Source organism: Sceloporus undulatus, chromosome 2 (assembly GCF_019175285.1).
Source record: "Sceloporus undulatus isolate JIND9_A2432 ecotype Alabama chromosome 2, SceUnd_v1.1, whole genome shotgun sequence".
Taxonomy (NCBI): Eukaryota; Metazoa; Chordata; class Lepidosauria; order Squamata; family Phrynosomatidae; genus Sceloporus; species Sceloporus undulatus.
Window position 1 is genome coordinate 76,902,274 of NC_056523.1, and position 24,689 is coordinate 76,926,962.

At 41.7% G+C, this 24,689-nt stretch overlaps 1 protein-coding gene across 2 annotated transcripts in view; it reads left to right on the forward strand.

Annotated features, from left to right (window-relative positions):
• The window catches only part of SLC38A3 (solute carrier family 38 member 3), a 115,457-nt gene that overhangs the window by 10,826 nt on the left and 79,942 nt on the right, over positions 1-24,689 (forward strand). Inside the window, exon 2 of one of the 2 annotated variants that reach the window (XM_042451115.1) lies at positions 2,004-2,218. The exons of the other annotated variant lie outside the window; for it this stretch is intronic. The gene's annotated coding sequence lies outside the window, so the exon portion shown is untranslated. The remainder of the gene's footprint in view (positions 1-2,003; positions 2,219-24,689) is intronic. 2 annotated transcript variants of the gene reach the window in all.

The window sequence follows — 24,689 nt, forward strand, 5'->3', positions numbered from 1 at the left end:
TAAGGAAAGGGAACAAATGTGATCACAAATGTGAAACCTTGGATGTCATAGAAAGGAGCCATCAATAATACTAAGCCTAGCCAACCGGTTTTAGTTTATCCCAAATGAGGGGTTAAGCAAAGATAATTTTTGTTGTTGTTGTTAACTGTCGAGTCATCTACAACTCATGGTGATCCTGTGCGACGTTGTTGTTGGGACGAGTGCTGCACGCAGAATGTTTGAAAATAAAGAAAATGGGATTTAAGCAAGGTATGATGAGTTTGTGAAAAATTCCCTTTGTTTCCACTATTCTAATCACTGAACTCCTCTCCTATTGCACAGCTGAGGCCAGGCCAAGGGAATCTAGATACACAATTTATTACGCAGTCAGTCATTGCATTTAATTTCTGTTTCAGAGCAGCCAAAATAATTCAAGACCCAAGTTAATGTTTTCTGTAGTACTTGTCACTCTCTGCTGTGTTACTCATTAAGGTGTAACACAGCAAGCTGATCCTGTGATTCCTCCTGTACACCAGAACAAATGGCAGTGTAATGCTGCAGAAGGCGCAAGCATAGTTGTAAAAAGAGGAAGCAACAAACCAGCAGACACATGTATAACATTTCTGGCAATTCCACAGTCATCCACCAAATCACAGTATTGTAACCCAGGCATGGAAGAATCAATCAACAATGACTCAAACCTTCTCCTCTGGCAAGGAAGGCAAGAAAACATCTTGCTCTTGGGCTAAACAGGGAAGGCGAGACTGTCCATTCTGGTCACAGTGGTCAACCACAATTCAAAGTGCTAGTCATGACCTATAAAGCCCTATATGGCTTAGGTCTGGACTATGGGAAAGACCATGTCTTCCCTTATGAATCTGCCAGAGCCCTAAGATCTACAGAGGAAGTCCTTCTCTTGACCTGCCCTATCACAGCCTTGCTTGGTGGGAATATGAGAAGGCCTTCTTGGTGGCTGCTCCCACCCTCTGGAACTCTTTTCCACAGGAGGCTAGGCTGGCCCTCTCCCTGTTTGCCTTTTGCTGGCAAGCAAAGACATTTTTTTTAAAAAAAAAAGCAGGCTTTTAATGTATAAGCAGGGAAGTTTTTTGCAGCAATTGAAGTAAGCAGAGGATGAAGGGAGAAAATGGAGAAAGGAAAAAAGAATATGGGACATTTTAAAAGCAGCTGAAAAAGTGGGACAATCAAAAGACTATCCCTGCCAAATTGGGACTGTAGGAGGGTATGCTGACTCAGCCATCAAAGGAGGGCTCCTTTGCTTTTTCAGTTTCCTTTCCCTGGACAGTCCTTTCAATGTATCAGGAAGCATGCTTTTTTCCCATCTTACAGTGTGTTACTTGGAATGGCCCCCTAGTTCTCTCATTGCAACTACTCATGTCCCTATGTTTGAGTCCCTTTTGGACACAGAAGTAAAGAATGCATTTGCATCACACTTGGGTTCTTTGATCAGAGGTCCTATGTGGCAGGAGTATACTCTAGGCAATTTTGGAAGTCCCTAAGGTGGAGAAGCTGACTTTTAGCCTCATGGTGGAAAGCCCAGATCTCATTACGGGCAGCATCCAAAACTCTTCAGCTGGAGGCGCATAAGCAATTCCAATGTGGACTATTTTCTTTGGCGGATGCGTAAATAAATAAACCTCTTAGTTCACAGGATTGGTTTGTTTTCTCAGGGCATTGTTTTCAAAGCTGTGTTATGCCTGGCAAGGTGATGAAGCAATGCATATTTTGCGCATTGTACAGAAATGGGTGGTTCATGATTGTATGTGGATGTGCCCCCTGCTCCGACCCCTCATTTCATACCCAGATAGTTATTTCCTGTCACCTCCATTTCATTCACCCCAGTTTCACTGTTATAGCACAGCAGGCAATTCAATTGAAGTACATCTTCAGAGAGAACAGTCATTATGAAAATGCTTTCATTTTTTAATCCTTCTTTAGGTTATCATAATGCCTGAAAGCGCAATGTTTATGTTTTTTCTTTCTTTTTTTTTCTTTTTTTCTTTTAGAGCGTCACTAAAGCCCTTTTGCAAATTCTGCTCAGCTGAGCTGCCTCCCTTGGCATTGGGAGCTCCTTTCACCACTGCAGGAAGAGTTGCTTTTTTCAAAGAAGGTGGCACCATTTTTAAAAACAAACACAACCCCCACTGGGAGGAGAAACTGATACTGTACTTGAAGGGGGATCAGGCCATTGGGCAAATGTTCTTGTAGAGCCAGGACTGTGGTATGTGCTTTGAATTAGTGTTTTGATCTGCTTGTCAGGAACTTAGAGAAACCATTTTGAACTGGGGCCCTTACACATTACATAATTATAATGCTATGATCCTACTTTAACTGCTATGGCTGCACCCCATGGAATCATGGAATTGGCAGCTTAGGGAGAGGCTTTTAGGATTCTAAATATTCTCATCCAGAGAGTTCAACTAACACTTCACCAAACTGCAAAGCCCAGCATTCCCACGATTCTGCTGTGAGTGTGATGTGTGAAAGGGCCTAGATATGTGGCTCCTTAATAGATTGCACTTGGATAAGTACAGATGACTCTTCTACCAGATGTTGCTGCCTCTATTGATGGTGATGTTTTCCTGCCTTTTTCCTAGTCCAGGACTCAAGGCAACTTAGACAGAAGTTAAAACAGATGCAGCTAAAAAAAAACACATCATACAAAAGATGAAAATGTAAGTAAAATAACAAATGTAGACAAAAAGCCCAGGGAAAATATTTCATGGAGTTGCAATAAGATACAATAGCGCAGTGGGTGGGGTGGGAAGAATGAGGACATTGTTCCTCAGAAAGTGATTCTGAATTATTTTGATTTTTTTCAGAATTCAATAGAGAATATTTTTAAAAAGAAAAAAAGTGAATTTTGCCTCCTAATAAAATTTTCCTTCACTTTCTAAATTTCTAGCATTGCAAAAAGTGAAACACTGAAAATTGTCCACATTCCCTTGGTAACTTTGTGGCTCCTTTTCTTTGGATGCCTAAATTATATTTCTAAATGTTAAACTAAAGTTTTAACTGACTGGAGTACTAGACATTTGGGGACCAAAGGAAAATTTCATTTGGAGGGAGAAGATTCTTATTTCCCCCCCTGCTCTGTACTGTTGTTGATCATAAGTTGAACATGAGCCAGGATGTGGTGCTGGAGCAAATAAAGCAAAGGCAATTTTCACCTACATTAATAGAAGCATTGTTTCCGAGCAAGGGAGGTAATAGTCCCACTATATTCTGCACTGGTCAGCCTCATCTGGAATACTGTGTTCAGTTCTGGACACTTCATTTTATGAAAGATATAGACAAGTTGGCACAGGTTCAGAAAAGGGCAGCAAAGATGATAAGAGATATGGTGAACAAAACATATGAGTAAATATAGAGGGAGCTGGGCATGTTCAGCTTGATGAAGAAAAGACTGAAGAGTGGCATGACTGTCCCCTTTAAATGACTCAAGGGCTGTCACAGAGAGGAAAAGGCAGGTGTGTTCTCTGCTGCCCCAGAAGGCAGGGCCATATCTAATGGTCTGAAGTTACAGGAGAGTAGATTTCAACTGAACATTAGAAAGAACACCTTGACAGTAAGAGCGGTTCAGTAAAGGAACCAATTGCCTAGAGAGATGGTGGGGACTCCTTCTTTGGATATGTTAAAAAAGAGGCTGGACAGGTATGCTGGGGATACTGGAAGTGCTACACTGGGCAAGGGATTGGACTCAGTGGTCTATGAGGCCCCTTTCTGCTCTGTGATTCTATGATTCTACACCCCTGGGTTGTGGTGTGTATTGCTTTGGCTCTCAGGGTTGTTTTTTTTAATCCAAACAATGCTTCTGTTGTTCTGGACTACTTTCTGGCAATTCCCAGCATTAACTGTGATAATTTATTCCCATCATTGAGTGGGCTTCTATTTAATTCAGAAACATGTTGTGTGTGAACATCTCCTTTTCTTTTCCTTTCCTAATGTTACAGTGCATAAGTGAAATGACATTTTTGCACTATTTAGCTAAGATATTTTTAATAGGTAGGAAGGAAGGAAGGAAGGAAGGAAGGAAGGAAGGAAGGAAGGAAGGAAGGAAATCATTCTAGTAATCCATGCCCCCAGATTTTTTGTTTGTTTGTTTGTTTGAAAGAAAGAAAGAGGGAAAGGAGTTGATTCTTATAACATACGTAACATAACACGACATGACATAACATACTGAGATCTTCCTAGAAGTGTTTTCAGATTAGCTGCTCCTAGGGCTGAATGAATCAATGCTCTCACTGCATGCTTCAAGTGGAACTGCTCTTCCAGACCAATCTAAATAAGTGTTTTTAAAAAGTTTGGAAGAGGCCTAGGGCAGAACAAGGAAATTGCTACCAACACCTAGGAATGGAATGTGTGGGCACAGAGGGAGCAACAACTACCAAAACCTGGTCAAGACTCAAGAAGCTGTTTTGCAAGAAGTCACACTTCTTTAGACCAGTTTGTAAGAGCAATTTTATTTGTAGCAAGCAGTGGAAGAGCATTGACTTATTCAGCTCTAGGAGCTGCTATTCTGAGAACATCTCTAGGAAAATATTAGTATGTTATCTGCATGTTATAAGGATCAGCTCCTCTCCCTCTTTCATTTGTGTTTGGGCCATATAGTGTAGCACTAGCTTATTTTAGTTAGGTGATACATAATTTTCTAAAGGGATTTGCAACAGAAGTATCCATTTTCTTCCATTTTTCTCCCCCATTTTTGCAGACTCCAATAATATGAGAGTAGCAATGAGTTTTTCATTTTATAAGGCTTTATTACAGAGAGCCACAATTAGTGAGTAGCTTGTGTTTCCTTCTCAGAGGGCAGCCGGGGACATGAGAATTGGGTTTATGCTTCCAGACTGGAGTGGCCACCTTGGCTTCTGTAAGCGAGGGAAGGAACTGGAGCAACGGTCCTGAGCAAAATACAGGGCCTTCAGCTGGTCTGTTAGCATGAAAGTCACGCAACAGCAAGCGGTCATTAGCAACAGAGAAGCTGGGAGTCAACAGTGCAGGCCAAGATCTAATTGCCAATTTGTTGGGCATGTTGTTTCCATTGTCAGATGGACACGGAATTGTGAGAAAGCATTTAGGGCCATGGTTTATACTATAAAGTTTATATATAAGCCTTCAGAGAAAGTTCAAGGGCTCATTTGGATTCACATATAGAGATCAGAGTACTGGAATGTGAGGGTTGGGAAGCAGTCAAGGTGTATGTCATCTAACATGCGAAGTCATCTAACAAGTTTCCATATTATTTGAACCCCATAAATTGTCTTCCCCCAGTAAAGTGTGTGTGTGTGTGTATCATTTTTATTGATATATACCAATGAGGTTTCATGCTGTTTCTTATTTTTCTAGTGGCTACAAAATTATTACCGGTATAATGGAAAGCTGCACTCTCAGTTTCATCATTTATAGTTTTAAGAAAAACTGAAAAGTTTTAATAAAGCCCCCCTGAATTTTTTTTGAGTTTTCCCACAACATTTAGGGTTCCTTCCTTCCTTCTTCTCAAAGTTGCTGTGAAATGTTTTTTCCCCCCTGTTAAACTATATAACATCACTCTTCACTACCCTGTGACTTGCTTCTCATACACCTATCCTTGCTATTGTTTCTTGGCATCCCTATTCTGTCACTCTGATGTACAAGGCTGGATTATTAAAGGTGCAAATGCAGCAAATTCTCCAGGGCCCTCAATGGCAAGGACCCCATGATCCTCCTAGTGACAGAGCAATACTGTCAAGAGAGAAATGATCCAGGAAAGAGCGCCACTCCCTATCCAAAGATTGATCACTCACCTGAGCCCCCTTTCCCATCTCCCATCTCTGAGTCACTAATATCACATACGTTAGTTTGGACAAAGACAAGGGGAGCTACTTAGGGCTACCCACTCTTCCAGATTGTGAAAGTGGCTGACCTAGTGATCCAGCCTGGCAGTGCCAGCATCCCTAATAATTGCAACATGAAGCTGGCCTTCCAACCTTGTGCATACAAATAGGGCCATGTTTTAGGAATTGCTCCAGCACCTGAACAGCCTAAATTCAATCCTATTTATGTAGATTACCAGCAGTCTACCCAAAACTTCTTGCTTTTAACAGCAGCACAACAGATTCATTGGGTGTGGTAACTCCATTAATTATGTCTCCATTATCATGCCCTTCAACATTTCACAGATGAAAACTGGAACACATGTGGACAAACAACATCAGAGTGTGGTTAAGATGACAAAAGTTATTAATGAGGAGAAACACACAAGTTAGGAGAGGCTACAGAAATTTTGCCTTTGCCAGAGCCCACTGGGGAGAACAAGATTCCACCACATCCTCTCCCCCATGCTCCATTAATTGAGTGCAAACTACTTTTGTACTTTGAACTCAGTTTTCAGCAATTGAAGTAAGTTGAAGACAAAGGGGGGAAGTGGAAGGAGGAGAGAGAAAATGGGACATTTTGAAAGGAACTTTAAAAAGTGGGATGTCAGGATTAATTGAGACTGCCCTTATCAAATCAGGGCCATTGGAAGGTACCCCTGTGCAGTTTCACATGAGAAATGTTTGTCAGTCAGCTATTTACAACTATTAAGCACTAGCAGGTCTATCAGGATACCACTTCTCAATTAGAAATCTTCATTTCTGTTTTAAATGCTGCTGCTCCTCTCATTCTCCCGAGAAATTACCCAGGGTGAGAGGGGACCAATGTGAAGAGTATCAGTGCAGGCAGTTCTGTGGAGGATTCTGGTGCATCCCTTTATTAATTTTTCTGCTGCAATGGTGGAGGTATACACTCCAGCATTACAAATGGTGGCAAAAACTCCACCTGGTGATCACCTGGCGAAGTGATGAAATAGCTACTAAGATTAGATGTTTTGCTTCCCATCTCACTGTCACAGTCTGGGACCATCCAATGAAGCAGGAAATATTTTTACCTGTACAACTTAGATAAACACTGGATTTTGCTTCGTCAAAATGTAGTGATGGCCGCCAACTTGGGCAGCTTTAAAAGGGGATTAGACCAATTCACAGAGGATAAACCAATCAGTGACCACTAGCCACAATGGCTGGATATTACCTCTGGTATCAGAAGCATACTGCCTCCAAATACCAGTTATGCTGGGGCACACAAACAACATAGTGTTGTTGCTTTCACACCCTGCTTGTGTTATTTCTGTAGGCATTTGGTTGGCTGTGGTGGAAAGAAACACTGAACAAATATGCCTTTGGTCTAATTTTACGTTCTTATTTACTTGGTAAATGCATTTAGAGAGCCAGCATGATGTAGTGGTTTAAGTGTTGGACTATGACTTTGGAGACCAGGGTTCAATTCCTGGCTCAGCCATGAAACCCAATGGGTGACGTTGGACAAGTCACATTCTCTTAGTCTGAGAATCTGGCAGTGGCAAACCTCCTCTGAATAAATCTTGCCAAGAAAACCTATGATAAGGTAGTCTTAGGGTCACCATAAGTCAGAAACAACCTGAAGACACACAACACACACACACACACACACACACACACCAAACTACTGTGTAAACTGAAATATCACTTGGATATCTTCACTGTGGAGCCATCTCTCATACTCTGGTACTCAATTGCTAAAGTTTAATCTTGATTTCTTGCACTCTGTTGATTGTTATATGAGTACATGGAGGAAATAGTAGGTATTTCACTCATTGTGTCCCCAGATGAAGATTTTGTCATGAGCTTGCTCAGCCTCATTACTCTGCTAAATTCATAGAATTTACAGGTGGTTCCTATGTCATTGTCCTCTTCTACTCATAAGCATCCTGTCAAAAAGCCTTGTTTTTCCATTGTGCCTTCCTTCCTTATTTTTTATGACAAAAGATCCGGTAAGGAGGAAATGACATAAGAGTTGTGAAGTATCGTTTAATGGTAGCATAAGGAACACTCTGTCTAGAAGTACCCTACATCTCCTTACACTGAAAATCTGAGCAGAGATTTTAGACCTAGCTTTTGAAAGCTGAGTTAAAGAACCAAAGGACATTTCAATGTAAGCCCTAACCCAATATATGTACATATCTGAAACAATGTGGTAATAAATATGGTTTGGGGTATGTCATCAGTGATCACTAGCCTTTAAATTTGAGAGCTGAAAGTCCTCTGCAAGATAAGTTTGAAAAGCAAGTTATTGGATTGCAGCTCCCAGAATCCTCCACCCTGTGGGGAATCCTGAAGATTTTGTTTTAAATGAAACCTTTTCCAAGCTCTGGATAAAATTAAGGGCCATGCTAGATATTACAGCATTCAGTTAACACAGAGATAGCGAGCATAGGGATCTTTAATATAAATCAGGACTCTTAGTGGGGATTTAATCCAATGTGCACACTGTGAACCCATTTCAGATCAAACCCTTGTACTTGCTATTTACATAAGAAGGAAATTCTTATTTTGGCATCATAATTAAATGAAGAAAGCACTGCTCCATCTTCCCATGAAATTGATTTTAGAACACTAATGGTGTGTAATTTGTAATGCTATGTGTTCCAGAATTTGGGAGAATAACTTTTGGGGTTTACAAGTCTGAGTATATACCAGACAGCTTGGGCATGTCCATGAGGCTGGAGAATTGTGAGGACTGTAGTCTGAAAAAAATAAGATTTTCATGTTCAAGTTCTCTACTTTGGGAGTTTACAGTTGCTCCCTCGAGTGGATGCTTCCACTTCTGAGGGCCCTTTCCTACTACACCATTATTGTCCTATGATTCCACTATAGCTGTCATGGCTCCATCCTGTGGATTCTTGGATTTGCAGTTTAAGAAAGGGCATTCAGAATTCTCAGTCAGAAAGCTCAAACAAACTACATATCACAGGATTTCCCATGCTAATTAAAGAGGACGCAAAGTGCTACAGTTGTGTCATGTGAACAGGCCCTGAGCCCTAATGAAATGTTGCACATAAAGTATGGCACTTCATGAAATGAGTTTGGGAACTGAGAAAAAGAGGTAATACACCTGCATGTGCATGCTTATTTAACTCTTTCCCTGCTCCAAATGACCCTTTCAAGCTGTTTCCTCCCCATCCCCACAGCCCTTTGGCAAACATTTGATTTTCTCTCCAAATGCACATTATGAACTCTAGAGGAAAGGATGGGGAGGAGTGTTTGCAAAGCAGTTAGCAAGACAGTTTTCGACTAGAAACGTGGCAGGTGGAGGAAGAGTTAATGCCTCCCACCTCTGGCTCACATGGCCACGTCTCTAAGAAAAGCAACCCTTGGGGCTTGGGTGACATGCTTATGCACAAAATGTGTGATTCTGCCCTAAAATGGAGATTTGAAGCATTACATGCTTTCTTCTTTCATACTTCTCAGTGACTCCATGCTGAGACAAATCATTCTACCCACAGCAGGCCAAATGACCTCTGCTTTGAGATCAGATGGATGCCCACAAGTTTGTGTATGAGGTTACTGAATAAATCAAGAGAGAAGGAAAACATTGTCTTCATAATTTCCTTATTTGAGAGCAGCCTCATTCAGCAGTCTCTGATCCTTGACTCCCACCTCACTTCCTTTTTGAGAAGATGCCAAGAGGTTTCATTTCTGTGTTCACCCCACCTTTTTCTTGACACTTCTTGCTGCCAGTTATGCTTAACAGTAAAACTAGAAGCAAAGACCTCTACACCCAGAAATATATCACTGAGATCACATTAGAAATACAAATGTGAAGCACTGGACCTTTCCAAGACTAAAGATAGGAGGAGTAGCATTAAAGCACAGTTTGGAGAAGTTACTTTTTTGGACTGCACTTCCTAGTGTTCATGCTAACAGGAGAGGAATTCTAAAAGTTGTAGTACAAAACGAATTTTCTACACTGGACATTAGATACTGTTTTTTCCAGAGATGCACCTGGGTTCAGGTCACTTACTCAGCCTGTCTAGGGCCTTGTCTGGCATCAGGTAAAACAGTCTTAAAACACATTAAAATAACTTGCCTGTTAAGGCCCAGAGCCCTCTATTCCTGCACCACCTCAGCTGTCTGCACAAGCATCCTGTCAAACTGCCCAGTGCATCCTCCACTGCTGTGGGTTGCTCATTCTGAGGTCAGAATGGTGCATCCAGCAACAATTATATGGCTGGGTGTCTTCCCTGTGTAGACAGCCACTGTAGGGGTGGAGGCCAGGTAACGGGGGTAGGTTGGGCAGTATCCCCAAAGTATCCTGATCAGTGCAGACAAAGTCTAGGTCCTCTGTTTGTTATAAGTGGTGATTTTAAGATTTTGTTTCCTGCTAGTTTCTGCTGAGAACAGAAGGTCCTTGAAGAACAAGGGACTGACTCTCACCATGCAGCTATGCAGTTTCCAGTATATTGGATGGCACCTTTTGACAGATACCTTCATGTTACTTTCATACCCGGGGTTAGCCCTTCCATTAGACAGTGTGAGACAGCTGATGCTGAGAGTGCCAGGAAGTAGGTGATGGGTGTTTGTGTGTCCCTTTATGGGAAGCCAGAGCAGTACATGTGCCACTTGGCTTTCCTTTCCTTCTACCTTTCCTCAGGTACAGTGGAAGATGCTGTCCTATCACTATTTTTGAAATAAGATTCAGCTTCCAGTCAACATTGTTTCTGTACATAGGATGAAGGGGTGTTGCACACCATTTTGTCCTTTGTCTTGAGCAGCAAAGTGTCTTGGATTAGCTCCGTTCATACCAATTAGAATTTACTGCTCAAGTATTTATCGAGTTGCCAGGCACTGATTTTGAGCTTGAAGCTATTGGGGACAGAAGTGCTTCTCCCTGATGCCCTCTGTATTCTACTCCACTATTCTCAATAAGATTTACTATTTGGGATAGTAGCTGTAAGCAGGCCAGACTCCATCTGAGAGATTAAATGCAGACATTCACCTCTTTATATAAGTAGTATTTGCCTTTTAACTTCAGAAGTGATCTGGTCTGGAGGCTTTCCCACAAAATCTTTATAAAGCCATGCTTCCATATCAGAATAAATGGAAATATGAGAATAGTCATTTTTGTGTGAGAGAGAGCGAGAGCATGTGTGCGTGTGTATAGACCCTATGTGTGTACAATTATAGTGTGAAATTTGGCTCTCATTTCAGGGGTGGACAACTTGTGGTCTTTCAAATGTTGAACATCACTTGCCATCAGCAAATATTGAATGCCATCTCCCAACAGCCCCAAATAGCATGGCACAAAGTCAGTAATGATGGTTACTGTAGGAAGGGCTTTTAGGTCCAAACTAGATTTTCAGAAGTAAAGGGGGGTCCATTATCACTTAGGACTAATTTCCTTTGTATTTAGTAAACAAATATAGGACTAGGCCTTATGAGGAACTTAGCAGCCATTTAGAAGGGTAGTTTAAAATGCCCTAGAGAGAAATGAAGGCTGCAGGTGTGGTACAGACAAATAAATATTAGGTTAAGATTCTCCATCCCCCAATAATTTCACATCTGTTTCTTAAAATAGGAAACATATTCCCAAAATAATCAGTCAGTGACAATATTCATCCAACCTGCCTGTTTGTTTATCTTACTGCCCACAATTAAACCTTTTGAGACACTTTACATGGTGATAGAATTATTACAGGGTTGTAGAAAGCAGAGGCTTGGAAGAAAGGGCAAGGAGACTTTCTAATTGCAGAAGCCTTAGTTGCAGAGAACTAATTAGTAGTATGTGACTGGATGACTCAAAGAGGCAAGCCACATTGCCCTACACACACACTGGAACATTGTTTAAGTAGTATTGTTATTTAGTGTTATATTCCATTCTCAATGCAAGGTTTTTGTACTTGATTTTAAATGCTTTTAGAGGGAAAGATATAGGCTAGTGTCCTGGAATGGTTGAACTGGGGGCAAACAGAAAGTAGAACTAATAGACTTTCTAGCAGAGAAGAGAATGAAACCGATATTGTTCACAGATGGCACCAGATCATGCCTGATCTTGGATGCTAAAACAGGGTCATGCCTGGTTAGTACTTGGAGTACTCAGTGCTGTCTCCTGTATTTCAGAGGATAGCAATGGAAAATCACCTGTGAGTATTTCTTGCCTAAGAAAATCCTGTGAAATGGATGGGATCACTGGAAGTCGACAGGCAATTTGAGATGATGGGGGGAGGGGTGTGTATGACAAATACAGAGCTGCAAATATGTATCACTATCCTAGCAATTTTTCTTATCCTATCTGCCACCTGAAAATACCTGAATTAAAAAGAACAAGAAGCTCTAAAACTCTTATCAAAGATTAGAAAAATTGATTAAAAGCCCAAATGATTTGGGATTGGAAAAAATATGTATATGGAAATTATTTTTATTTTTGGTCTAAAGTTATTTACAGAAGGCATTGAAACAGGGATGAGGATCATGTGCTTTACCAATTAACTTGTATGTGTCCCTTTGTCTCAACTGGGTGTCCAAAAACAGGACTCATTGTCCATTTGAACACATTATTACTTATTAAGTAACACTATTACTTAAACATACAGCTTTGACACAGTGTCTTCTCTCCCTCCAGTTGGAATTTTCCTCCTCTCCTAGCTCTATTTTCTAATGGATTCCAAATTCCATTGAAGTATCAGAGTAAATATGACCCTTATGAGAGGGAATGGGGTTTCTTGGGCTGATTATCTAAACATTATCCATTGTTTTGTGTAGTGATGCCAGCTACCTGGAGTCAGGGCTGACATGAAAAGAACTTTTATTTCTTCCTTTAAAAAAAAGTCTGTGCAGCACATCAAACACCCAATGAGAGAAAAGGCTAAGAACCAGAATGGTGTGCAGGACAAGAGACTATAGTTTAAAATCCTCACACAAGTAAGAAGTAAGAAGCCTACTGGGAAACCCAGTTACTTTTTTTAGTCTATATCTCCTCCTGTTAGCAAGGCTACTGGGTATTTAGCTGGAGGGTTCTGGAAGCTGTAGTCCACAAAAATAACTTCCCCCAGCTCTGAGGAAATGCATATCCTTGTCCTCAGCTCTTCATCTGTAAAAATGAAAATGAGAAATTGGTGGGTGTATATGCTGTGCACCAAAATAGATTAAAGTTAAAATTCTGCAGTTTATGTAAATTATGGAAACACTAAGATTTACATTTGCTTATCATGAAATTGCTTGTTTTGTATCACTGTACAGTATTCATTTCACACTGCAGAATTAATGCACTTTGATACCACTTTAGCTTTCATGGCTGCATCCTATGGCATCCTAGTATCTTGAGTTTGGTGTGGCACCAGAAAAAGGCTAAACATCTCACAAAACTACAAATTCTAGAATTCCATGACATTGAGCCATGGCAGTTAAAGTGGTGTCAGGCTGCATTAATACTGCAGTGCAGATGCAGCTTTAATATGCATGTGCTTATTTTGCATAGCTTGCCCACAGTGGTAGCTGATTTCCCCCATTGCAGTGAAGTGGGAGAGGCCAGGGCTAAGCCTGGGCTTTAAAAGAGCCATCCAAGGTGCTGAATGCATCTGGGAAATTCAGTTAGCACCACGGATAGCTCCTTTAAACTTGAGGCTAAAATCCACAGCAGAATCACCATGCCCCTGGCATGGAAGCCACTAGCTGCCATTGCTTGCCCAGCTTCTGACAGCAACAGTGAAGGTAGAGGCAAATATTTGGGTAGGGCAAAGAATCCTCATCTTCACAACACTTTAAAATCCTAAAGATAAGTATTGTTTAGGAATGTCAACAATCAATGAATCAAATAGAGGTTCAGCTTCTTGCCATCCGCAGTGGCCAAGCAGTGCCTTTAGGAATCCCGTAAGCAAGGCAGGAAGGAAATATCACTCACAATCCTTTCGTTCTTCACCAAATGGCACTCAGGAGTTTGTTGTTGTTGTTAACCACCCTCAAGTTGATCCGATTCATGATGACCCTGTGGTTGAGACATCTCCAAGACTCCCTGTCTTCCACTACACTTCTTAGTTCTTGGAGATTCATACCTGTGAACTCCTTAATAGAGTCCATCCATCCATCTATCTAGCATGTGTTCTTCCTCTCTTTCTACCTCCCTCCACCTTTGGCAGCATTATTGTCTTTTCTGGTGAGTCATGCTTTCTCATGATGTGGCCAAAGTACCACAACCTCAGTTTAAACATCTTCTCTTCCAGGGAGATTTCAGGCTTGACCTGTCCTAGGACTCATTTATTTGTTGTTTTGGCTGTCCACAGTATCCTCAGCACTATTCTTCACACAACATCTCAAATGAATTTATTTTCTTTTTATCTGTTTTCTTAATTGTCCAGCTCTCACATCCGTACATGGTAATGGAGAATACAGTTGTTTGTATGATTCTAACCTTTGTGCTTAGTTGTATATTTTTGCTATTTAGCACCTTTTCTAATTCTTTCATAGCTGCCCTGCCCATTCTTAGTAATCTTCTGGTAAGAGCGTGTAATTCAGGGAAGACTGTTGTTTGCCTGTTTAATGGTCACCTTGCTGCTGGGAATATACACTTAGGTTGTATCTGCACTGGAAAATTAATGATGTTTGACACCACTTTAACTGCCATAGCTCAGTACTATGGAATTCTTGGGTTTGTACTTTTATGAAATAGTCATCCTTCTCTGTCAGAGAGCTCTGGTGCCACAACAAGCTATAAAACCCAGGATCCTATAGGATGGACAGTTAAAGCGGTGTCAAACTGCATTAATTATGCAGTGTGGCAGCAACCTTAGATGTCTGAGCTAGAGTATTGATCTCCTTTTGACTTAAATAGTCAAAAATAAATCTGCCCTTTTAATAATAATAATAATAGGTTTTATTTGTATACCGCCCAATCACTGGGAATCCGAGCGGTTTACAACAGAGGGGATAATAGACAGTTCCCTGCCTTCAGGCTTACAATCTAAAAGACACAACACAAAAGGAGAAGGGAATGGTGAGCGGGGAGGCGATTAGGTCCAGCATTCTTCTCTCCCTCTGAGGCCTGGACCAAGGCAGATGGACTGGAGGGAGGGCTCTTCTTCTTCAGGCTAGCCCTGATGGAGCAGGGCCAGCCTATTCTCTCCCTCACCAGCTGAAAGATGACAGTTATGGAGGGAGGGCGCTCTATCTTCAGGCTAGCCCCTGATGATGCTGGGCCAGCCTATTCTCTCCCTCACCGGCCGAAAGATGACAGTTATGGAGGGAGGGTGCTCTATTTTCAGCCTAGCCCCTGATGACGCTGGGCCAGCCTGTTCTCTCCCTCACAGGCCAAAAGATGACAGTTATGGAGGGAGGGCTCTCTATCTTCAGGCTAGCCTTTTAAATATCGGTCTCTCTGGTGAAATGACCTGTGCTGCCTTTTGTGGAAAATCCACATAGATATGTAAAGCTGCTGGGTCTGCTCCCTGAGAAAACAGACTTCTCCTGTCACTGCAACATGATGAGGGAGGAAATCTGTGTGAGGTGCAATTCTTCTATCTGTGACACCCAATGAAGCAGAATTCCTCTCAGCACCTAGGCCCAGGCCAACCCTGGCTACAAAAGAGGAGGCAGTAAGACTATCATTCCATGGATCCCCTTCCACCAGGTTTCCACCACTTTGTGAGCACGCAAGCAACACTTAAAGTGGTATTTGTTCTTCAGAAAGGGTGATTTGGCAGTGGAAAGGTGAGGATGGACACATCTAACTGCTATGGTGTATTTGTTATCTAAAGTAGAAGCCAGAGGCTCTTTCACACCACAGAATTATATTGCTCTGATTCTACTTTAACTGCCATGGTAACATCCTGTGGAATTTTAGGGTTAGTAATTTGGTGAGCATGGTGTAGAGCATTGGACTATGACTCTGGAGAACAGGGTTCAAACCCTCATTCAGCCATGGAGGTCCACTGGGTGATCTTGGGCAAGTCCAACTCTCTCAGCTTCCAAGGAATGCAAAAGTAATCCCCCTCTGAGCAAATCTGTGACAGATTCACTTTAGAGTTGCCATAAGTTGTTGCTGAAGGCACACAACAGCAACAAGAGGTTTGGTGAGGCACTAGAGCTCTCTCAGTGAGACTTTTAAATACTCTTCTCTAAACTGTTAATCTCAGTATGCTATAAAATGTTGCAATGGCAGTTAAATTGGAATCACAGCACTGGAACTTTCTAGTCTAAAATGGCCCCAAGAACAAGAAATGAAGCTCTGCACAAATTAGAAACAAAATTTCTGAAAAAGTATAAGGAACACTGCTTTGATAAGAATCACTCCAAATTCACATTGGGTTTAAATACTGTATCTAATTTATTACAATTTTGGTAATTCCCACTCATGTTTAAAAGAAGGTGTTTTAAAAATAAAAAAAGCACTACAGTTTACACTCTCAGTTTCTAAGGTGTAGTTATACAGCTTGGACAGCAAGAAGAAATGACAGAGAAACAGTAATCCTTATCAGAGGTAGGCTGTAGGAGACCACATATATTGCTTAAACTTCCCAGTGACCCAGGAGAAGAAGCAGCTATAGTTTCTCTTGTCTTGCCCATTTCATCTTCCTGCTCTTCTACCTACTTGCTGAAGTGTGCAGGACTCTCAGAGTATCATACAACAGGCAAATGACAGGGCCAAGGAAATAACAGATGGGACAAGCTTCAGCTGCCTTTTCTCCCCCTATACTCAGGAATATAAAGCTACACATATTCATGATCTCAGACTGTAACATTTGCCAATAGTGGCCACAACTCTTACAGCAAAACTTCTTTGGTTTTGGCAGCTGAATGGCAGACAGACATTCTACAGTTATTTGATATTTACTACATCAGAAAGAAAAAGTAACAGGCATGGCTATACTTGTTGAATGATGGTAGTTGTACAGCTGTTAAGGCCCAGCAGCCTTGGCAGAAAACATGAAGCAACCTTCCTGCCAAACTTCTTTGTTGAATGGTCCAAAAGCTGAGTTATTTTGACGAGGTCCCTGTTTCAAGACTTTAATAAGGTATTTGTTATACTGGTATCTTGCTCTTTGCATGAATGTTTCATCCTACAGTACAGTATAACCAGATCCATACATACTTAATTTCAGCCAGTGCTGCAGTGCAGGGCATTTCCACTTAATTTTCTGGTTCCCATTAACGAGCAACAAGGCTATCCATCATTATAGCAGGTTAGAAACAACTGAGCAGCAAATGAGCTATGCCTTTTTCAAGTGCATGTGACAACCACATGTGGTGATTGTACTAGTGTGATGATTTATTCACCTCCCAACTCAAGGGAGGCTTTAAAGTGATTGTAAAAAAGACATACTGCTCCCTCTAAAGGTGACTACAAAGCAGCTTGTGTCTCCAAATTGCTTTTGTAACAGTGCATGTGAACAGCACAATGTAGACCAGAAGTCTTCCCCTAGTAAAGTGACCATTATGACCTTCCTGTTAACATTTTTGCTTTGCACTTCATTTCATTTGGATTAAATCTCCAGAAATGGAAAGGAGCAGAGTGCAACAATGTGTATCATCCGCCATCCTAGCTGTTGACACTGGATAACATAAAATGGTGCAAATAGGACCAAAGGACTTTTCATGGAATCTCTAGCATTGGTCGTTGTAGATACTTTTTCTTGTCACATAATACTGAGTTGTGGCAATTTCAGTAGCCTTAACAGAATGGAGAGTCTCTTTCATCAAGAAATTCTTTTTTTTTTTCCCATTAAGGGTGCCCTAACACTGTAGACTTACATTGTGAACTCCATGGGAGCTCTAGTGGTTTGGCTTCACTTGTAGGGCTTCTATCAAGGTGGGAGATGCTCCTCCACAGGCCATGATCCCATGCTGCATGTGTTAGCCCCGCTGCTGTGCATGGACCTCTAATTAGGAGTGAAAGGGGTTCTTTCCAACCTCCCATATTTCTGTCCTTTTCATAGCATTGTTGTGGCATAATCTTGTTTCTTTGTGGGTCCCTAATTTCTGTGGTCCTTTGTGCCACACTGAATGATCTACTCATTCCCCATTTACACACACACTGATCTCCCTCCTGAAGTTATGTAGCTTGTATCATGTGATCAGCCCTGATATTTCTGTAGGGCATCTTCTTTCCTCACTTTCTTCTAAGCCCCTGGACCATCACAGAGCCTTCTTCCTTCCCCAGTATACCTCTTATACACCTGCTGTTGGGATAGAATACCTGCTTGTGTGCCAATCACCATCAGCCCAATCCAGGCATGCTTAATTCTCTAACAAGCCAATTGTTAAGTACAGTAATAGAGGCTTTAACAGCTTAGCAAACAGCAGCTCATTCTTTGGGGGAGAACGAAGGCAGTCATGTTCCATGTTGGCAGTTCTTTCTCCAGTTCTACTAGCTTGGTATAGGAAAGACGGTGGGACGAAGCCACCAAGCAGAGGCCATGTGTAGGATTGATCATACTGTGGGAGAGTTGACCCATACCCCAAGGTTGACAGACTCTTCTAGAGAGTCTTAGCTGGCATGTGTTTAGTTGAGTCCCACTGATGGAGGAAAGGCACAATATAAATGAATAGACAGACAAATAAATTCTGGAGATTATTGTGAAGCTGTTAATATGGCTTTGCTAAGATTCTTATCTCACCACATATGTGGCAGGTATTAATGATCTACTATAGGTCAATTAAATGCCAAGTAGAGGAAAAGAGAACAAACAAATACAAAGGAGGCACCACCTTGACCCAAAGGCTCTTGTTTTAATCATCCTTCCTGTTAGATAATGGCAGAATGGGGGTTTATTATTATTTTATCAGTAGTAAATACTTGCAGCCATGCAACTGGAGCACCACGGTACTAAGTCACATGAATCCAATCCTGGCTGATGCAGGAGTGGGTGAGGCAGAGATGTGAGTCACTGCTTCCATTCTCTGTGCCATATAGGTGGCAGCTGGCCTACCTGACTATCAGCACGCAGCCAGTGCATGTTGCTAAAGCTGAATTATCATGGGTATCCCTGGGATTATCCCAGGCTTCAGGAGTGGGCAATTAGCAGGGACTCACAGTCTTAATGGTAGCCTCAAGTGGGTCTGCTATAAACCATGCTATTCCACCCACGCACCCACCCCGGTATAGTATAGTTGCTTTAGTATGAGGAAGAACTTGAAAAGTTAGATGGATCCCACACATTCCCAAAGAAAAAGTAACATGCTTCGTTTTTCATAATTAACAGAACCACTGTGGTTTCTTTCTTATTTTGTGTAGTGTGCTTATCAGCCAAGGGTGCATTAAGGTGGTTCAGACCATGTTCCAAAAACTGGGCAACATCATCATCACCACCACTACAACTTCCATCTCTATTTGTTATTTCTCTCTATGGATTGAGCCAGGGAACAATCAATTAAAATATGGCCCTTTTGTACACATCTGTATGCTCCCCTTTCATGCCAGAGGTTGCAGGCAGTTCTTGATGTCTTATTTGGTGTTTACGTCTTATCTGATGGCCAGAGCTGATGAGGCAGTGACCCAACATTCCCTCCACTTCTTCACTGGGATGGTGTGAGCCTGGAATGGGTTCCCAGCCCTTGGAGAGGGTTCAGAAAATAGCTCTATATCCCCTCTTTTCTGAGGGGACTTTCTTTCTTAACAACATCAAGAAGTGTGCATACTATGGGCAATGGGTAGAACCAGGAGCGCAAGCCATGGAGGGTCCTGGATCATTTGTTGAAGCTACATTGCTGATATCAGTAAATTGCCTTCTATCTAACCCAGCAGGCAAAAGATCCTGAATGCAGCTCTTAATAGAGGATTCTCTTATTTCCTTTTGTTTAGCCAGAGAGGAAGACACACCAGTTCTTCCTGCCTGCAGATTCAGGCTTTGAATTTCTATTCCTTTGCTAGACCCTGGGAGGTTGAAGGGAGATCATCCATGGAGCTTTTTATCTGGGATCCTTTCTTGTGGTTTGAGCTTCTGGAATGAGAATTGCACAGTATAATTCTGTTCATGCAACCAAAAGCAAATTATTTTAGGTATTCATCTTAGAAGTATCACCTAGTTTTTAGTGGGCATTTTCTGGAGGGGGAGAATAGAGAATATTTTTTTTCCGTCTTTGAAAACATTTGGAATTACATAAAAACAAACAGTTCTGTACTCTCTGTTTGTAAATTCCTGAGCACCTAATGTATGCGGGTATGCATATGAGTGTGTAATATATGTGTTGTCCACCATGTCCTCTCCTTTCAAATTTCCCATTGAAATAAATGGGAGCTGCATTATTCCCATGCAATTCAATTCAAGGATTCATGGACAGAATAACTTCTCATTGAATTGGGTCCTGTGTACACTGTAGGCTGGTGTTTTGCCTGTGCTTGACATTACGGGATAAACAAAATGCTATCTCTCCAAGTGACAGTTAGAAAGGATGGATAGAAAGAGTATAATACTTTCTGGGGGGCCCTTTCACAGTGAACAATTACAGCACTATGATTCCACTTTAAGTGCCATGGCTCCATCCTATGGAATCCTAGGACCTGCAGTTTAAGAAGGGGCATTTAGAAATCTCAGAGAGAGTGCAGCAAAATACAAATCCCAGGATTTCATAGGATGTTACCCTCTGACTTAAGTGGAGTCAGTGCTGTGTGAAAGGGTCCCAGGATTGGAATGTGACCACATACTCAGGTTATTCTCTTTTATACCTGGCTGTGGTACAGCATTACAAAAATATGCTTATGCACAGCACCTATGGTGATGTGTGTCTCCAATCAAATAAGTGTTATCCTTTCCAGGAACAGTAACATCAGCTAGTTTTGTGCTGCCAAGGAACAGTAACATTACTGAGAGTAAATGAAGCTAATTTAGAGAAAAAGGCAGTACCTTCATTCTAATGTCAGTGTTCTATGAACAAGTTCTGTTGTGGGTACAGAGTATGTCCTGGAACAGGTGCCGGGGACAATGAATCAGTGCTATTCAAAAAGGGTAAACATCAAGGCTGGCCACGGTCTGATGAGTATTCAAAATACCTGAAGGTCCTTTTCTCTCAAGAATCAGGTTCATCTCCAACATTCAGTGCAGCCTTTGGGCTTGTCTACACTGGCTGCTTCTAGAGTATTCTAGCCCCAGAGCTGCCCCCAACACACACACACCCCTGTTACCTCCTTACTCTGGAGTGATTTCAGCTGTCTGCCTACATATGTGTCCCTATTGTCACCCAGTTCCATTGCTGCTGGTGCGAGTTATTCCCTCTAAGGTCAGAAATGAGATGCCCAGGATCAATCATGTGGCTGGCTACCTCCTTATGACTTCAGAGGAAGTAATCTGTGCCAGTGATGGTGGCACAGGAGAGCACAGTGGGATGCAGGTGTAAACAGCCACCCAGCATTGCTCAAGAGTGCTCTGGGTTTTCCTGGAAAATCCATGGCAAAAGGTGAGTCTTTTTAATCCATTTAAAGGCTAGGATGGCCCAGGGGCAGATTTGATGTGGAACTGGTGTTATGTCATGAAGACAGTCCATACTTAAATTGGTACTTTGGCTCTGAATCATGAAGAGTGTTGTGAGGGTGGGGGGAAACCAGTTTAAATGCCCTATGTAGATATGCCGTTACTTGTCATATCCATCCATGTTTAAATCCCAGTTAGCATCAGGAGAAAGGGCAGACCAGGCCAACAGAAAATCATTATTATTCTTCAGCTCATATAGTAAATCCCCTCTTTGGATTTCAGTGCTTTACCGCAGCTTGCAAGGCAATTATACTGACCTGTACTTAGTGTCATCAGATTCAAAAACTTGTTGCAGCTGCAGTGGAGGAGGGGAGCAATGACAGTGTCCTTACAGAGATGGCCAAAATACTAGAGTATTACAGGAAAAGCAGTTGCACAGCATTAGACTGATACAGAACTGATCTGGAGGAGGTAAGATTTTGTGTAGTCAAAAAGTGACATACAGCATATAGATGTATAAAGGCCTATGTGTAATGAATCATACAAAGCAAGCATAGTGTAATGATCTGACTGCTGGTCTAGGACTCTGGGATACCAGTATTCAAACACTTCAAATCCATGGAAACCAACTGAGTAAGATTGGGCAAGTATATTCTCTCAGCCTCAATGGAAGGCAATGACAAACCCCATCTGAACAAATCTTGACAAGAAAATCCTAGGATAGGGTCACAATAAATCAGTGTTGACCTAAAGGCACATAACAACAAAAGGGGGGGAAACAGAAGAAACTCCCAAGGCTTGCAACCAATGTATTGGTTGCTGAACTGTAATGCTTAGGTCCTTTTTCTCCCTTGCCTTTTATTTACTGAATCAACTGACTATGAGAGTGTTTGTCTTTCTCCCCATCTCTTTTCCCAACCCTGTTTAAATACATTCCTCTCTCCATTTACTCTTTCATCTCTTTGTCTGCTTCCTATGTCTACCTTCCCTCATTCATGTTTTCTCTTTCCCTCCTCCTTTGCCCTGTGTAATGTCTGTGGTAAAACGTGAGTTCACTAGGCCAAGGACAATACCATATAGATATTACTACAAAGATTTCCCTGTACCAACAGCTGCCTTCTTCTAGGTGGGAAATCAAGGGAACACATTAGCAGTTTTGTGGACTGGGGTTTCACATTAATAGTACAAGAATTAGGGGCATACTTATCAAATTTGCAGATGACACCAAATTAGGAGGAGTAGCTAACAGTGCAGAGAACAGGATCAAAATTCAAAATGCCCTGAATAAACTGGAAAGCTGAGCCAAAGCTAATAAAATGATATTCAATACAGAAAAATGTAAGGTACTGCACTTAGGGCAGAAAAACGAAATGCATAGATACAGGATGGGGGACACCTGGCTGAAGGAGACTTCATGTGAAAGGGATCTAGGAGTCCAAGTAGACCACAAATTGAACATGGGTCAACATTGTGATAAGGCAGCTAAAAAGGCCAATGCAATTTTAGGCTGCATCAATAGAAGTATAGTGTCTAGATCATGGGAAGTAATAGTGCCACTCTATTCTGCTCTGGTCAGGCTCCACCTGGAATATTGTGTCAAGGCATCATTGGATAATGTGGCATGGTCCCAGTAGCATCAGTTTTTGTAACTGTGCTGGTGTGATCTTATCTGTAGTGGTAATGGTGGTGATGACTGATGTGACAAATGTAAGAAGAACCTGGCTCAACAGCCAGTACAATCTTAATTCAAAGATGACCATTCTTGGGGTTTAGAATGAAGCATGCCCTCTCTTTCCAACATAATGCATTCTGCCAGCTGATATCAGAGATTTGCCAACATAGCACTCTGCTGGCAGAACTGATCCACAAACAAAGAACTTCTGGTAGATAAACTTAAAGGGGGTTGTGGAGGAGAAGGAACAGCATAAGCGAGGAGCTGAATTACACCAGATACAAACATCCTTCAGCTCAAGCATACTACCACAATCACAACAGAAAGTTAGGAGCAAATAGTCCTAAATAATAATCACCGTCCCTTGGATACTGGGGTTTGGATTCAGTACAGGTCATTTGCTGGTTTAGTGTTGGCTCCCCTGTCCCCTAGCTATCGTCATATTAGGACTGTGCTTTTCCACAGCAGGTACAGGCTCTAAGTTCCTTGCCATTTGGGGAGGAATGAGCTCTTCCACTTAATCATGTCAGTTTAACAATCCACCTCTAAAAGTGTCTCATCCTGATATATTTCAGGGATAGTCATACTGATCATAAAACAAAAATATCCAAAATTCATCCTGGGGTGGTATGGATCTTTGCCTTCATATATCCTATTAACTTCAAATGGAGAAGCCAAACTGCCTTGTTTTATTGCCTTTGGGGCTGTACAAACTGCCCCTTTAGTGCCAGAGGGGCCATGGCAACCACACACCATGATCCCAATCTCACCTTTCCGCAGCAAAAAAAGGAGCCTCAAAAGGTCCTTTCTGCACTGTAAAAAGAGCAGCATCGCTGCTGCCACTGTGGTTTTTCAGCGCTCCTTTGGCACTGCTCATCTAGATGAAGAGCCAGAGGGAGTGCTGTGTGCCACCTGCCATATGGTGTGGCACATGATGTATACTGGCCTGGGAGCAGAGTCGCGACATGTGTCATATGGACACCACGCCCTGACTCCATCCCAGGCCAGGCTTAATGGCCAACTGGACAGCCTCTTTGTTCCCATTCAGCTTAAAACCATGGGTGGTGTGTCCTTTTGTCTGTATTCTTTCCTGTAACATCCAGATTTAGCTACATTGATTATGATACTGTCACTTTCTTTCCCCATTGCTAATTTACTATTTTGGCTGATGAAGAGGCTGCGAAGTTCAAAAGCTAGCATGATGTATTTTGGGACTTTTATTGGTTCAATAAGATATCAATTCAATATGGATTTTGGGGTTTGTTGAGGGTTTTTGTTTCTATTTGGCATATCAGTAAGATATTTGCTCCACTAGCCACAATGGAGAAGCAGAATAGTGCTTGGTTAGTGTTGGGTTAGGGTGTCCATGACAGATTCAGGGTGTGAAAATTAACTGTATCTTTTGCCTATACCATTTCTTCAGTAAAATTAAAATAAATTGCCAAAATTATTTCTGTTTTTCATATTAGACTTGCTTAGCCTCCTCAAATGCATAAATTTTGTTTTGTGGGTTTTTCGGGCTATGTGGCCGTGTTCTAGAAAGTTTTCTTCCTGACATTTCGCCAGCATCTGTGGTTCGCATCTTCAGAGTGCTTTGCCTGGAAAAAGTTGGGTGAAGATGCCAGCCACAGATGCTGGCAACGTCAGGAAGAAAATTTTCTAGAACATGGCCACATAGCCTGAAAAACCCACAAAAACTATGGATGCCGCCATGAAAGCCTTCGACTTCACAATAATTTTTCTTAACCTCCTCAAATTCTATCAAGATTTTTAGGCTCAAGAACATTG